Source organism: Schistocerca nitens, chromosome 4 (assembly GCF_023898315.1).
Source record: "Schistocerca nitens isolate TAMUIC-IGC-003100 chromosome 4, iqSchNite1.1, whole genome shotgun sequence".
Classification (NCBI taxonomy): domain Eukaryota; kingdom Metazoa; phylum Arthropoda; class Insecta; order Orthoptera; family Acrididae; genus Schistocerca; species Schistocerca nitens.
The window spans coordinates 904800255-904812563 of record NC_064617.1 but is presented as its reverse complement, the minus strand read 5'-3'; positions in this window follow the sequence as shown (position 1 = coordinate 904812563).

Here is a 12309-nt window from a genome sequence, read left to right as displayed (position 1 = left end):
AGCGTCGTCTCACGCGGTCTGCACGTCCAGCACGAACGCTGGTCCAACTGAGGCGCCAGGTGGAAATGGCATGGCAAGCCGTTCCACAGGACTACATCCAGCATCTCTACGATCGTCTCCATGGGGGAATAGCAGCCTGCATTGCTGCGAAAGGTGGATATACACTGTACTAGTGCCGACATTGTGCATGCTCTGTTACCTGTGTCTATGTGCCTGTGGTTCTGTCAGTGTGATCATGTGATGTATCTGACCCCAGGAATGTGTCAATAAAGTTTCCCCTTCCTGGGACAATGAATTCACGGTGTTCTTATTTCAATTTCCAGGAGTGTAGAAGACGTATGCCATATACAAGGAAAGCTGAAAAACGTCATTCACTAGGTCACAAAGCAGTCGAAAGTGTGTGTTGAGTGGCCGGACGGTGTGGTCGAGCGGTTCTAGGCGCTTCAGTCTGGAATCGCGCGACCGCGACGGTCGCAGGTTCGAATCCTGCCTCGGGCATGTATGTGTGTGATGTCCTTAGGTTAGTTAGGTTTAAGTACTTCTGAGAGCTAGGGGACTGATGACCTCCGATGTTAAGTCCCATAGTGCTCAGAGCCATTTGAACCACTTTTTTGTGTATTGAGTGATCGTGACAGACGGACACTGAAGAGCACCAAGACGAAAAATAAGGTGACAACAGCTTCAAAGGCCACTCAATGTCGCACTCCTGAATCCTGTGAGCACCAGAACAATACGAAGGACGCTCCATAAGCAATGAGCTGCAGAGCGAGCTGGAATTCCAAAACCACTCACCAGTGATGCAGGGAAACATGGTGCCGAAACCATAAAACCTGGACTATGGACCAACGGAAGAAAGTCATTTGGTCGGATGAATCTCGTTTTACACTGTTTCCAGCGTCTGATCGAGTTTACGTCCCACTAGTGAAACATGGCAGCGGTTAGGTGATGATTTGGGTAGCTGTATCGTAATATTCCATGAGCCCCATTAGTACTTTGGAAGGTAGCACTACTACAAAGAATTTTGGCACCATTTTAACTGATCGAGGCCCTCAGATGGTACAATTTTTGCCCCCCACCTTCTGTCAAATGGTTCAAATGTCTCTGAGCACTATGGCACTTAACATCTGAGGTCATCAGTACCCTAGAACTACTTAAACCTAACTAACCTAAGGACATCACACACATCCCTGCCCGATGCAGGATTCGAACCTGCGACCGTAGCGGTCGCGTGGTTCCAGACTTAAGCGCCTAGAACCTTTCGGCCACAACAGCCGGCCCACCTTCTGTCGTGACGCTGTGTTTCAAGACGACTGGGCCCCTGTTCCAAAGTTCACATCATCCAGGACTGGTTTTGAGAGCAAGAGGATGAATTGTCGCATCTCCGCTGGCACGGCAGTCATCAGATAGTATTATGGAGCCTTCTGGTCTAATTTGTAGGGACGAGTGTGTGATAGCTTTTTACCTCCATCATGTTACCTGAAGTTGCCACTAGTTTGCAGGACGGATGGTATACGATCCCCTTGAAAACCAGTCAGAACCTATATATACCCATTCCGAGACACTGGGGGTTGTTCTGGATGCCAAGGGGTTTCCTACAGTGTATTGGGCATGGTAATGTGTTGTGTTTGTGGTGTTTCCATATTTCCGTACAGCCCTGTACTTCAGACCTACTGGATGCTGACGACACTAATGTGTTCACGCTGATCATGAACGCCGACATGATATGCCGACGAATGAGCAGGCAACCAACAACCTCGGCGAATGAACAAGAGAAATGCGCCTCGGAAACCCAGTCATGGTCACTCAGAAGGTAGTGCCCAAAGTCTTACAAAAAGCAATGGTGCAGGCGAACCGGCCGCTTTGTCCCCTCCAGCCAAGTATACTGGCGTTGCGTTGGACAGGAGACTGACATAGCGTCAACACGTTCTCCACCTCAGAGGGAAGGCATTCAGATGGCAGAGGAAACTTTACTGTGCTTAAAGTCATGGCTTCTCTTCCTTGTCGCGTGGAGCTCAACCTATATAAAACTACTGTGTTGCCAGTACTGTAATATGCTGCTGGTGTTTGGGGCAAGGTACCGGAATGGAACCTTCGGATGCTGCAGACAGTACAAAACCGCGCCTTAAAAACGCTTACAAATTATACACTTCTCAGTCTTTGTTTATAGGAACATATTTTAAATAAAAGCTCACTCAACAACTACAAGTAAGTGACTACTCGCTTAATAATTGCCGGTCGGAGTGGCCGAGCGGTTCTAGGCACTACAGTCTGGAGCCGCGCGACCGCTACGGTCGCAGGTTCGAACCTGACTCAGGCATGGATGTGTGTGATGTCCTTAGGTTAGTTAGGTTTAAGTAGTTCTAAGTTCTAGGGGACTGATGACCTCAGCAGTTAAGTCTCATAGTGCTCAGAGCCATTTGAACCATTTTGAACTTATTAATCTGAGAAGAATTCCATTATATAAACACGAGCTCATTGAAGTTGGGAGGACATCAGCTCTATCGACTTCCGTCCCCAACAATATCGCTGCAAAAACAGTACCTCTGGACCTTGGGCAATGTGTTCTGAGACACCAAGTCTTTTATGTTGTATCTGTCGGTATAATGTGTATGAATAAACGTTGTGCATGTGAATCGGTAACGTTGACACTCGTTACACATGCTGTCTCCAATGTAGGACTCGGGTAACGAACACGTTGTTCAGCATGTGTAACGACTGTCAACGTTACCGATTCACATGCACAACATTTATTCATACACATTATACCGACAGATACAACATAAAAGACTTGGTGTCTCAGAACATATTGCCCAAGGTCCAGAGGTACTGTTGGAAGTCCATAGAGCTGATGTCCTCCCAACTTCAACGAGCTCGTGTTTATATAATGGAATTCTTCTCAGATTATTGAGTTCAAAATGGTTCAATTGGCTCTGAGCACTATGAGAGTTAACTGCTGAGGTCATCAGTCCCCTAGAATTTAGAACTACTTAAACCTAACTAACCTAAGGACATCACACACATCCATGCCCAAGGCAGGATTCGAACCTGCGACCGTAGCAGTCTCGCGGTTCCAGACTGTCGCGCCTAGAACCGCACGGCCACACCGACCGGCACCAGAATTACAGCCTGACTGCTACACCACTCGCACTGACAACGAAGGACGTGAAGTTCGAGCTCGACATTACCGCCACGCCTATAGTGAACCCACTACCACGTGGGCCTACGATCTACGATGAATTTATCCACCCGACCATGATTACAACACACGCCGCCGATCCTATGGGCACACCGCACGGACCGCCCGCGCCCAGATGGCCTCCGACCGACCGTGGCTTCACCCCACCTACTGCGACGCGCGTTATGACCGACGGGGGCGATGCTCTTAACATGGACTTAACTGTTACACCACCCGCACCACGCGATACGTTTCGTTACACTGACCCCACCATAGCAACCGCGATGGCGGCGACGAGATTGACGGAATAGTGGACACAAGGACAAACACCGCCAGAAAACTGTGACATCCAACAGAACGACACTACTGGCCATTAAAATTGGTACACCAAGAAGAAATGCAGATGACGAACGGGTATACATTGGACAAATATATTATACTAGAGCTGACACGTGATTACATTTTCACGCAATTTGGGTGCATAGATCCTGAGAAATCAGTAACCAGAACAACCACCTTTCGCCGTATTAACGGCCTTGATACGCCTGGGCATTGAGTCGAACAGAACTTGGATGACGTGCACAGGTACAGCTGCCCATGCAGCTTCAACACGATACCACGGTTCATCAAAAGTAGTGACCGGCGTATTGACGAGCCAGTTGCTCGGGCACCATTGACCAGACGTTTTAAATTGGTTAGAGATCTGGAGAACGTGCTGGCCATGACAGCAGTCGAACATTTTCTGTATCCACAAAGGCCCGTACAAGACCTGCAACATGCGGTCGTGAATTATCCTGCTGAAATGTAGGGTTTCATAGGGATCGAATGAAGGGTAGAGCCACGGGTTGTAACACATCTGAAATGTAACGTCCACTGTTCAAAGTGCCGTCAGTGCGAACAAGAGGTGACCGAGACGTGTAACCAATGACACCCCAAACCATCACGCCGGGTGATACGCCAGTAAGGCGATGACGAATACACGCTTCCAATGTGCGTTCACCGCGATGTCGCCAAACACGGATGCGACCATCATGATGCTGTAAACAGAACCTGGATTCATCCGACAAAAGGACGTTTTGCCATTCGTGCACCCGGGTTCGTCGTTGAGTACACCATCGCAGGCGCAGGCGCTCCTGTCTGTAATGGAGCGTCAAGGGTAATCGTAGCCATGGTCTCCGAGCTGATAGTCCATACTACTGCAAACGTCGTCGAACTGTTCGTGCAGATGGTTGTTGTCTTGCAAACTTCCCCATCTGTTGACGCAGGGATCGAGACGCGGCTGCACGATCCGTTACAGCCATGCGGATAAGATGCCTGTCATCTCGACTGCTAGTGATACGAGGCCGTTGGGATCCAGCACGGCGTTCCGTATTACCCTCCTGAACCCACCGATTCCATATTCTGCTAACAGTCATTGGATCTCAACCAACGCGAGCAGCAATGTCGCGATACGATAAACTGCAATCGCGGTAGGCTACAATCCGACCTTTATCAAAGTCGGAAACGTGATGGTACGCATTTCTCATCCTTACACGAGGCATCACAACAACGTTTCACCAGGCAACGCCGGTCAACTGCTGTTTGTGTATGAGAATTCGGTTGGAATTTTTCTCATGCCAGCACGTTGTAGGTGTCGCCACCGGCGCCAACCTTGTGTGAATGCTCTGAAAAGCTAACCATTTGCATATTTATTTATTTTATTTATTTAACCTGATCAGATTAGGGCCATCAGGCCCTCTCTTACATCGGACCAGTGTTCCACACATGCAGCATTTCACACATCAGAGTTACATCATGACCATAGTTTAAATGAGAAAATTAGCTTACTCTAGTGACAATATGAATAAAGAGTAGTGACTAAGGCCTAATAAAGTAAATGCGGAAGTATTTTTACAACAGGTGCTATACATACAGATTATGATAAAAGCAATAATAATAACAGTAAAAAAAATCAAATAATAATGACAAACATGAGAAGGATTGGCAATAGTAATGAAGGTTTGTGCAGATGTACATAATATCTTGGTGTGTAAAGTAGATGTTTACTAGTATAGCGGGTTTTGGGGAAGGGAGATTTAAGGAGGTGGAAAGAGGGAAGTAATGAGGTGAAGTGCATTCATGTACAGAGCAAGGCATTACTGTTGCTTAAGTAGATACGTCATTAACTGTTTTTTGAAGCCGGACATGTTTTTAAGTTCTCTAACGTAACGAGGGAGGTTATTCCAGAGTTGGGTTCCCGCTACTGTAAAGGACTTGGAGAAGGTGACTGAGTGATGCAGTGGAACGGAGAGGATTTTATTATAATGGGAACGTGTGTTTCTGTCAAGTTGTTCCGACATGAGCGTCAGGGACGAGGAGAGATATGAGGGACAGTGTACATTTATAAGGCAGTAGATGAGACAGAGTGTATGGAAATCTCTGCGTTTGTCTGCACGCAGCCGGGACAATTTGCATCTTCTTCCTGTCGGTTAAATTTCGCGTCTGTAGCACGTCATCTTCGTGGTGTAGCAATTTTAATGGCCACTAGTGTATATTTCCACGCAGTCAACTGATGCCTCTATACACGGGCGATGGCACTGAGATCTCAGCCGCTCCGAGATACTCGCCACTCCACAGGCGTGACGTCATCGCCCGGCCGGCCGCGCTGGAATGTCACACGACACAATGCCCACAGGAACAGCAAACATTGGCCATATCTCATCAGGCCACCACAGTCGGTCCAAGCAACGCCATGCAACTACTGCACAGCGACAACTCAGTGGGACCAACAAAAAAACAACCACTACGGGAACCACGCACCATCTATCAAACTCCACCTGCCGCCCATTCACACAGACTCACCAGAAGTGTGGTTTGCTTTATGCTAATATATGATGAGGACAGCAGGAATCGCGGATGGCCAGACCGAACTGTTAATCCATCTCGGTGAACAAGCGGATCTCGTCAGCGATCTACTGCTAAATATTCTGACTGCACACAAATATGAGACGGTTCAAAATGGTTCAAATGTCTCTGAGCACTATGGGACTTAACTCCTGAGGTCATCAGTCCTCTAGAACTTAAAAGTGGTTCAAATGGCTCTGAGCTCTATGGGATTTAACTTCTGAGGTCATCAGTCCCCTAGAACTTAGAACTACTCAAACCTAACTAACCTAAGGACATGACACACATCCATGCTCGAGGCAGGATTCGAACCTGCGACCGTAGCGGTCGCGCGGTTCCAGACTGTAGCGCCTAGAACCGCTCGGCTGCTCCGGCCAGCAAATATGAGACGGTGATGTCGCTAATATTGCAACGATTATCTCGCACGCCGGAGCAACAACTGCACCTCGCCATAAACGAGACGACGCTGGTTGACGGTACACTATCAGCGTTATGGCGCAAACTGCACCTGAAAATTGATAACAACCTAATACCAGACCGGGCCCTATGGTCATTATGGTTACCCAAGCTCCCAGAGCAAATACAGACAGCACTTCTAGTACATGCGACACACCATTGGAAACGTGCCTACGACTGGCCGATAGGATGCTGGCGCTCGCACACCACTGGACACTGATTAGTGCCAGGGCACTATGACCGCCACGCCAGCGACGGATACGGTGCACAATAGACGAGGACAGCAGCAGTGGCAGACACAGTGCAAACACTGTGTGCTGACCCCGGGCAAGTGGACCCCAGCCGGCCTACAGGCTGCGGCCACTGCAGCGCCGCAACAAATGGTTCAAATGGCTCTGAGCACTATGGTACTTAACATCTGTGGTCCTCAGTCCCCTAGAACTTAGAACTACTTAAACCTAACTAACCTAAGGACATCACAAACATCTATGCCCGAGGCAGGATTCGAACCTGCGACCGCAGCAGTCGCGCAGTTCCGGACTGAGCGCCTAGAACCGCTCGCCCACCGCGGCCGGCGCGCCGCAACAATCACGGCGCAAGGACTCAGTTCCTGCAGGATGTAAACAAACGAGGGAGACGGGCCGAGGCTTGGGCTGCCACAAAACAGCCCAGCCAAAACAAAACGACAAGCGGCTACTGCTGGTTTCACGCGCGGCTACCCTAACTACTTTTTCGGACTGGCCTAGGTGCACCAGCCCGTCTCCCTACAATAAGCGGCCTCTCTACTGGAGATACCAAAGCACATAACACGCCACACATACGGGCAAACGGAGCGCGACTGTTTGTTTACGACCGCTGGCTACACCAGTACCTGCTGGTCGATACGGACGCAGACATCAGCACGCTACCCCTACATCTTACCACAGAAGATTACAAGCTCTCAAGCATACAACTCCGAGCGGTAAGTGATTCAATAATATCGGAGACGGGGACAACCTCCGCGACGCTCTGGCTAGGCGACCACACACCACGTCCATGGACTTTCTTTGTGGCTTAATGGTGGAACCGGTGCTCGCAGCAGACTTCCTCCATCATTACCGCCTCATCCCGGGTCTCAGCAGAGCACTGTTATTACAAGGTGAAGGACTACACCCTATAGAGGGCGTCTTCAGTGACAGTCTGCCGTCTACCACAGACCCTCCCCCTCCACCGCTAGACATGGAGACTGCAGCGGATCTTGCATTACAGCGTGCAACACTGTACGATGAACTCCACGAAAAGATCGCAGCCTACAAGAACATCTACAAAGAGAACAACAAAACATGTACAGAGAACTACGCAGCTGCCATCACGAACTGGACAGCAAACTTCAACGAATCCAGCAGCAACTACGGACAACTCGGCACACCCAAGAGCCACAGGATAACTGTACATCCTTTAGCACGGATACAGAGGTTAGTACAGTGCCTATTATACTTGGTGACGCAGCTCTTGCGAGTGGGTTGAACAGCAACAGCGTTTCTCCTCTCGTGAGCGGGTTACCCACCGACAAGGCTACCACCCCTGCGGACAGATCAGACAACAGGTTCCGCATCCTGGACCACCCATATCAAACAAAACAGTTAGCATAGTTACGGATGGCACCGGCCACAGAATTAATACAACTCTGGGACCATCCGCACGCCGCAGCCCCCACCACTTAGCCCTCCACAAACTCAAGGCAGCCATTGAAGAATTTCTCCAGGACGTTATAATCAGACCTTAGGCATCACCTAACACTATGCGGCCAAAGAAAGACGGTACATGGCGCCTCTGCGGCGACTACCGGTACCTCTATGCCAGAACAATTGTAGATAGCTACCCAGTCCTGAATATCCAAGAGTTTTCGCGTGAGTTGGCAGGGGCAACCATTTTTAGCGCACTGAACTGTAAAAGGGCGTACTTCCAAATACCTGTGGCCCCAGAGGACGTTCACAAAACGGCCATTATCATTCCATACGGTTTATATGAAGTCATATTCATGCTATTTGAGTTGAAAAAGATTCACTGATGGGTTGTTTTTCAATCTGCCATACTGTTACTGCTGTTTAGACAATTTAATTATATTCCCAAAATCCACAGAGGAAGACGAACGACACCTGCGTGGAGTATACGACAAGCTGTCACAACACGGAGTGGAAGTTAATACTGAAAATGCCAACTCCGACAGCCTTGCGTCACGTTCGTCGGCCAGCTAGTCGACGCAACAGGCATACGGCCCACACAGGACAAAATTAAGCCGATTACTAATTGGTCCTGTCCCACAAATTACAAAGAACTACGAAAATTCCTTGGGGTTGTCAGTTTCTACCGAGGACACATATACTATGCAGCTGAGACTCTACTTCACACCCCTGAACCTCTGCAGGGGAAAAATACATCAGGGAAGAGGAAGCTAACATGGACAGCCGAGATGCAAACTGCATTCGACAACATTAAAGCTAAACTAACCCCCACTGTCACACTCGCACTACCTTCACCGGATGCTCATCTTATGTTTACATCAGACGCGAGCGACCGAGCGATAGGCGCTGCATTACAGCAGGAAGTGCCAGGGATGAGACAACCTCTCCGATTCTTCTCAAGAAAATTGAGACTCTCAAATTAAGTGGTCGAGCTTTGACTGTGAACTACTGGCCATGTACAAAATGGTGCGCTACTTCCGCGACGATAGTGAAGAGAGACCACTTACTATCTCTACAGACCATCGACCATTAGCTGACACAGTAAAGAATCCGTCTGCCAACGCCACACCTCGCAGGTTTAGGCACTTGGACCACATCTCGCAGTTCACAACAGACGTTCACCACGTCTGCGGAACAGATACGGACCTGGAACGATTCTTGTCAGGTGGCGACACCGGATTACAGCTACGACAATGCCCAGTGCCCAGAACCAACAAACTAGTTTGGCGCGACATATCAGTGGGGAGGTAACGACCTTTCGTCCCTGCAAACTATCGCCGAATAATATTCGACTTGCTCCATAACTTAGCTCACCCGGAATGTGCCTCACGACGAAACTAGTTTCGGAGCGTTATGTGTGACCGAATACGAAGAAGAGGGATTGCGCCTCTTGGACACAAGTGTGCGTTCCTTGCCAGAGGGCGAAGACAGGACGACACAATCAGCTGCCGTTAGGGAGCTTCCCCGTTCCGAAGGGCCATTTTTTCACTCAGATATAGATTTAGTGGGGCTGCTACCAGAATCTAAGGGATTTCGTTATGCCCTATTGGTCATCGACAGAATGACTCGGAGGGTGGAGGCTGCTCTGTTCAGGGACATATCAGTGGAGACAGTGGCGAGATCGTTCACCGATCTATGGATAGCGAGATTTGGCTGCTATGATTTTCTAACAACCGATTAGGGCAGACAATTCGAATCGCCCCTTAACTGTGCCGCCTCTGCGGCTGCCATCGATTCCATACCACAGCCTACCATCCACAGCCCACAGTCAAACAGCCTAGTGAAACGGCGGCTTAGCATGCTGAAACAGCACTGGTGTGCTACGATAATGAATGGTCAGAGTCCCTACCATGGGTGCTGCTGGTTATCAGAACGACCCACAAAGAGGACCTCGACGCCTCACTAGCGGAGATCCTTTACAGTGAAGTAATTAGCCTCGTACAACGGGTCAGAGAATGGATACGCAGCATCAGAGTCCCACAGCCGTCGCACCACACAACACCCACTGTATTTGTGCACAAAGACCTACAGATTTGCACTCATGTAATGCCATGCACAGACACCATTGAGCCAGCACTGCACCCAGCGTATAGTGGACCTTGTAAGGTACTAAGACGGGGACCCAACACATTCTAAATTATGCTAGCCGGCAAACCCACTACCATGTCCGTCAATAGACTGAAGCCAGCATGGACTTTGCTGGAGACACCGGGGAACAATTCCGCCCCTTTGACCTCACGCCACGACACAACCCCCTTTTCCGTCACAGTCGATGTCAAACATTACCTTCCAGAAGATATCACAGTGTCTCTACATGACACGACGATCGTGGTATTTGCCACGTACGAAAACCGACAGGTCGGTAACAGCACAGTGTTGTGATCATTCTACCACTCCGAGCCGATACCATAGTCAGTTGATGTAATTGCATTATTATCTACGCTATCCAAGGACGGCATCCTGTATGTGTCAGTCCCAGACTACAATACGGAAAACCGGACACAGGATCAGCCTATACCCCCCACCACAGGATCACGTGCAGTCACCGATGGACGACCTGACGATGACACCGCCAGTACCACCTACTCAGCCAGTACCGACGTCACGAACAGCCCACAATCTCTATGAACTTCCGCCCCCAAGAATATTGCTGAAAAAATAGAAACTCTGTACCTTGGGCAGTGTGTTTAAGTTGTATCTGTCCGTATAATGTGTATAAATAAATACCGTGTATGTGAATCGGCAACGTTGACAGTCATTACACGTCACGAATATCGTGTTCGTTACGCAAATCCTACAAATTTACCCAAATCCTACAAAGTAATTTTGTCTACCTACATAAGAGAACTGGACAGGAAATGCTGGGAAGGTGTAGTCTGTCTGTAGAAAAGCAAGCAATAAGAACAGTACAAGATGACGAAGAATCAAGTTCTTCTGTAGCAGTGCAGAACAATGTGCAGAGGAAGACGGCTACTTTTCCACGTTTGTCTTGAATAACTTGAAAACTGCGTCCTTCGGCGGAGAAGTATCCCAGTCCAAATTTAACTACATTAAAATTTCTACGAAAAAAGTACTGTTCATTTTTTTCTGTAGAACTTAATAGTTGGCGCGTACCTAACGAGAGAATATGAAAATCTCATTTGTGGTTTTTGAAGGCCGGGTATAACACTGCGGCTTGTATACAGAGACATCGGGAGGGACATCTGAATCACCCTATACATTCACTTACGAAATATGTTATCAGTAACCCATCCCAATAGCAATTTGCACAGCTAGAACACTAGGAGAAGGGCTGATCTTCAGTGTCGTGAGTTAAATCTAACTTTGGTACAGAAAGGGGCGAACTATGCTGCCAGAAGAGTCTTTGGACACTTACCAAATAACTTCAAATTTCAAAACTCTGACAGATAGCATGTTAAAACAAATTACAAGAATATCTGAATGATAACATCTTTTGCCCAACAGATGAATTTTTAGAAATAAATTAGTTATCTTGCAATTATATAAATACTTGAATTACGTCATGTAAAAGAACCCTTTTGTTAAACTGACACGTTTCACATGATTACGAAGTGTCGTGTACATGATCTCTGCAGCAAGTATTAATCTAATTTAAGCACTATTGACATTCGGAAGGACGACGGTTCAATCCTGCGTCCGGCCATCCTGATTTAGGTTTTCCGTGATTTCCCTAAATCTCTTCAGGCAAATGCCGGGACGGTTCCTTTGAAAAGGGCACGGCCGACTTCCTTCCCTAATCCGATGACATCGAAGTTTGGTCTCCTCCCCCAACACAACACAACCCCTAAGCACTCTTCAAAGTATAAATATAAGCGAAAAATGGTAAATGGTTAATTTCATTATCCCCGCTGGAGGTAGAAGGGTTAAATTATATCGGAATCACCTTGTTTATATGGGGATTCCAAAGCCGGATTTAGTAAACCGATTTTCCTTTACCGTTTCTGGGTGGTTATGTAAACACCCGCAATTGATTTTCACTCCCATGTAAATGCAACTGGTTTTGAAACGTGCTTGGATTGTCAAGTTACGTCTTATTTTAGAATATTAGGT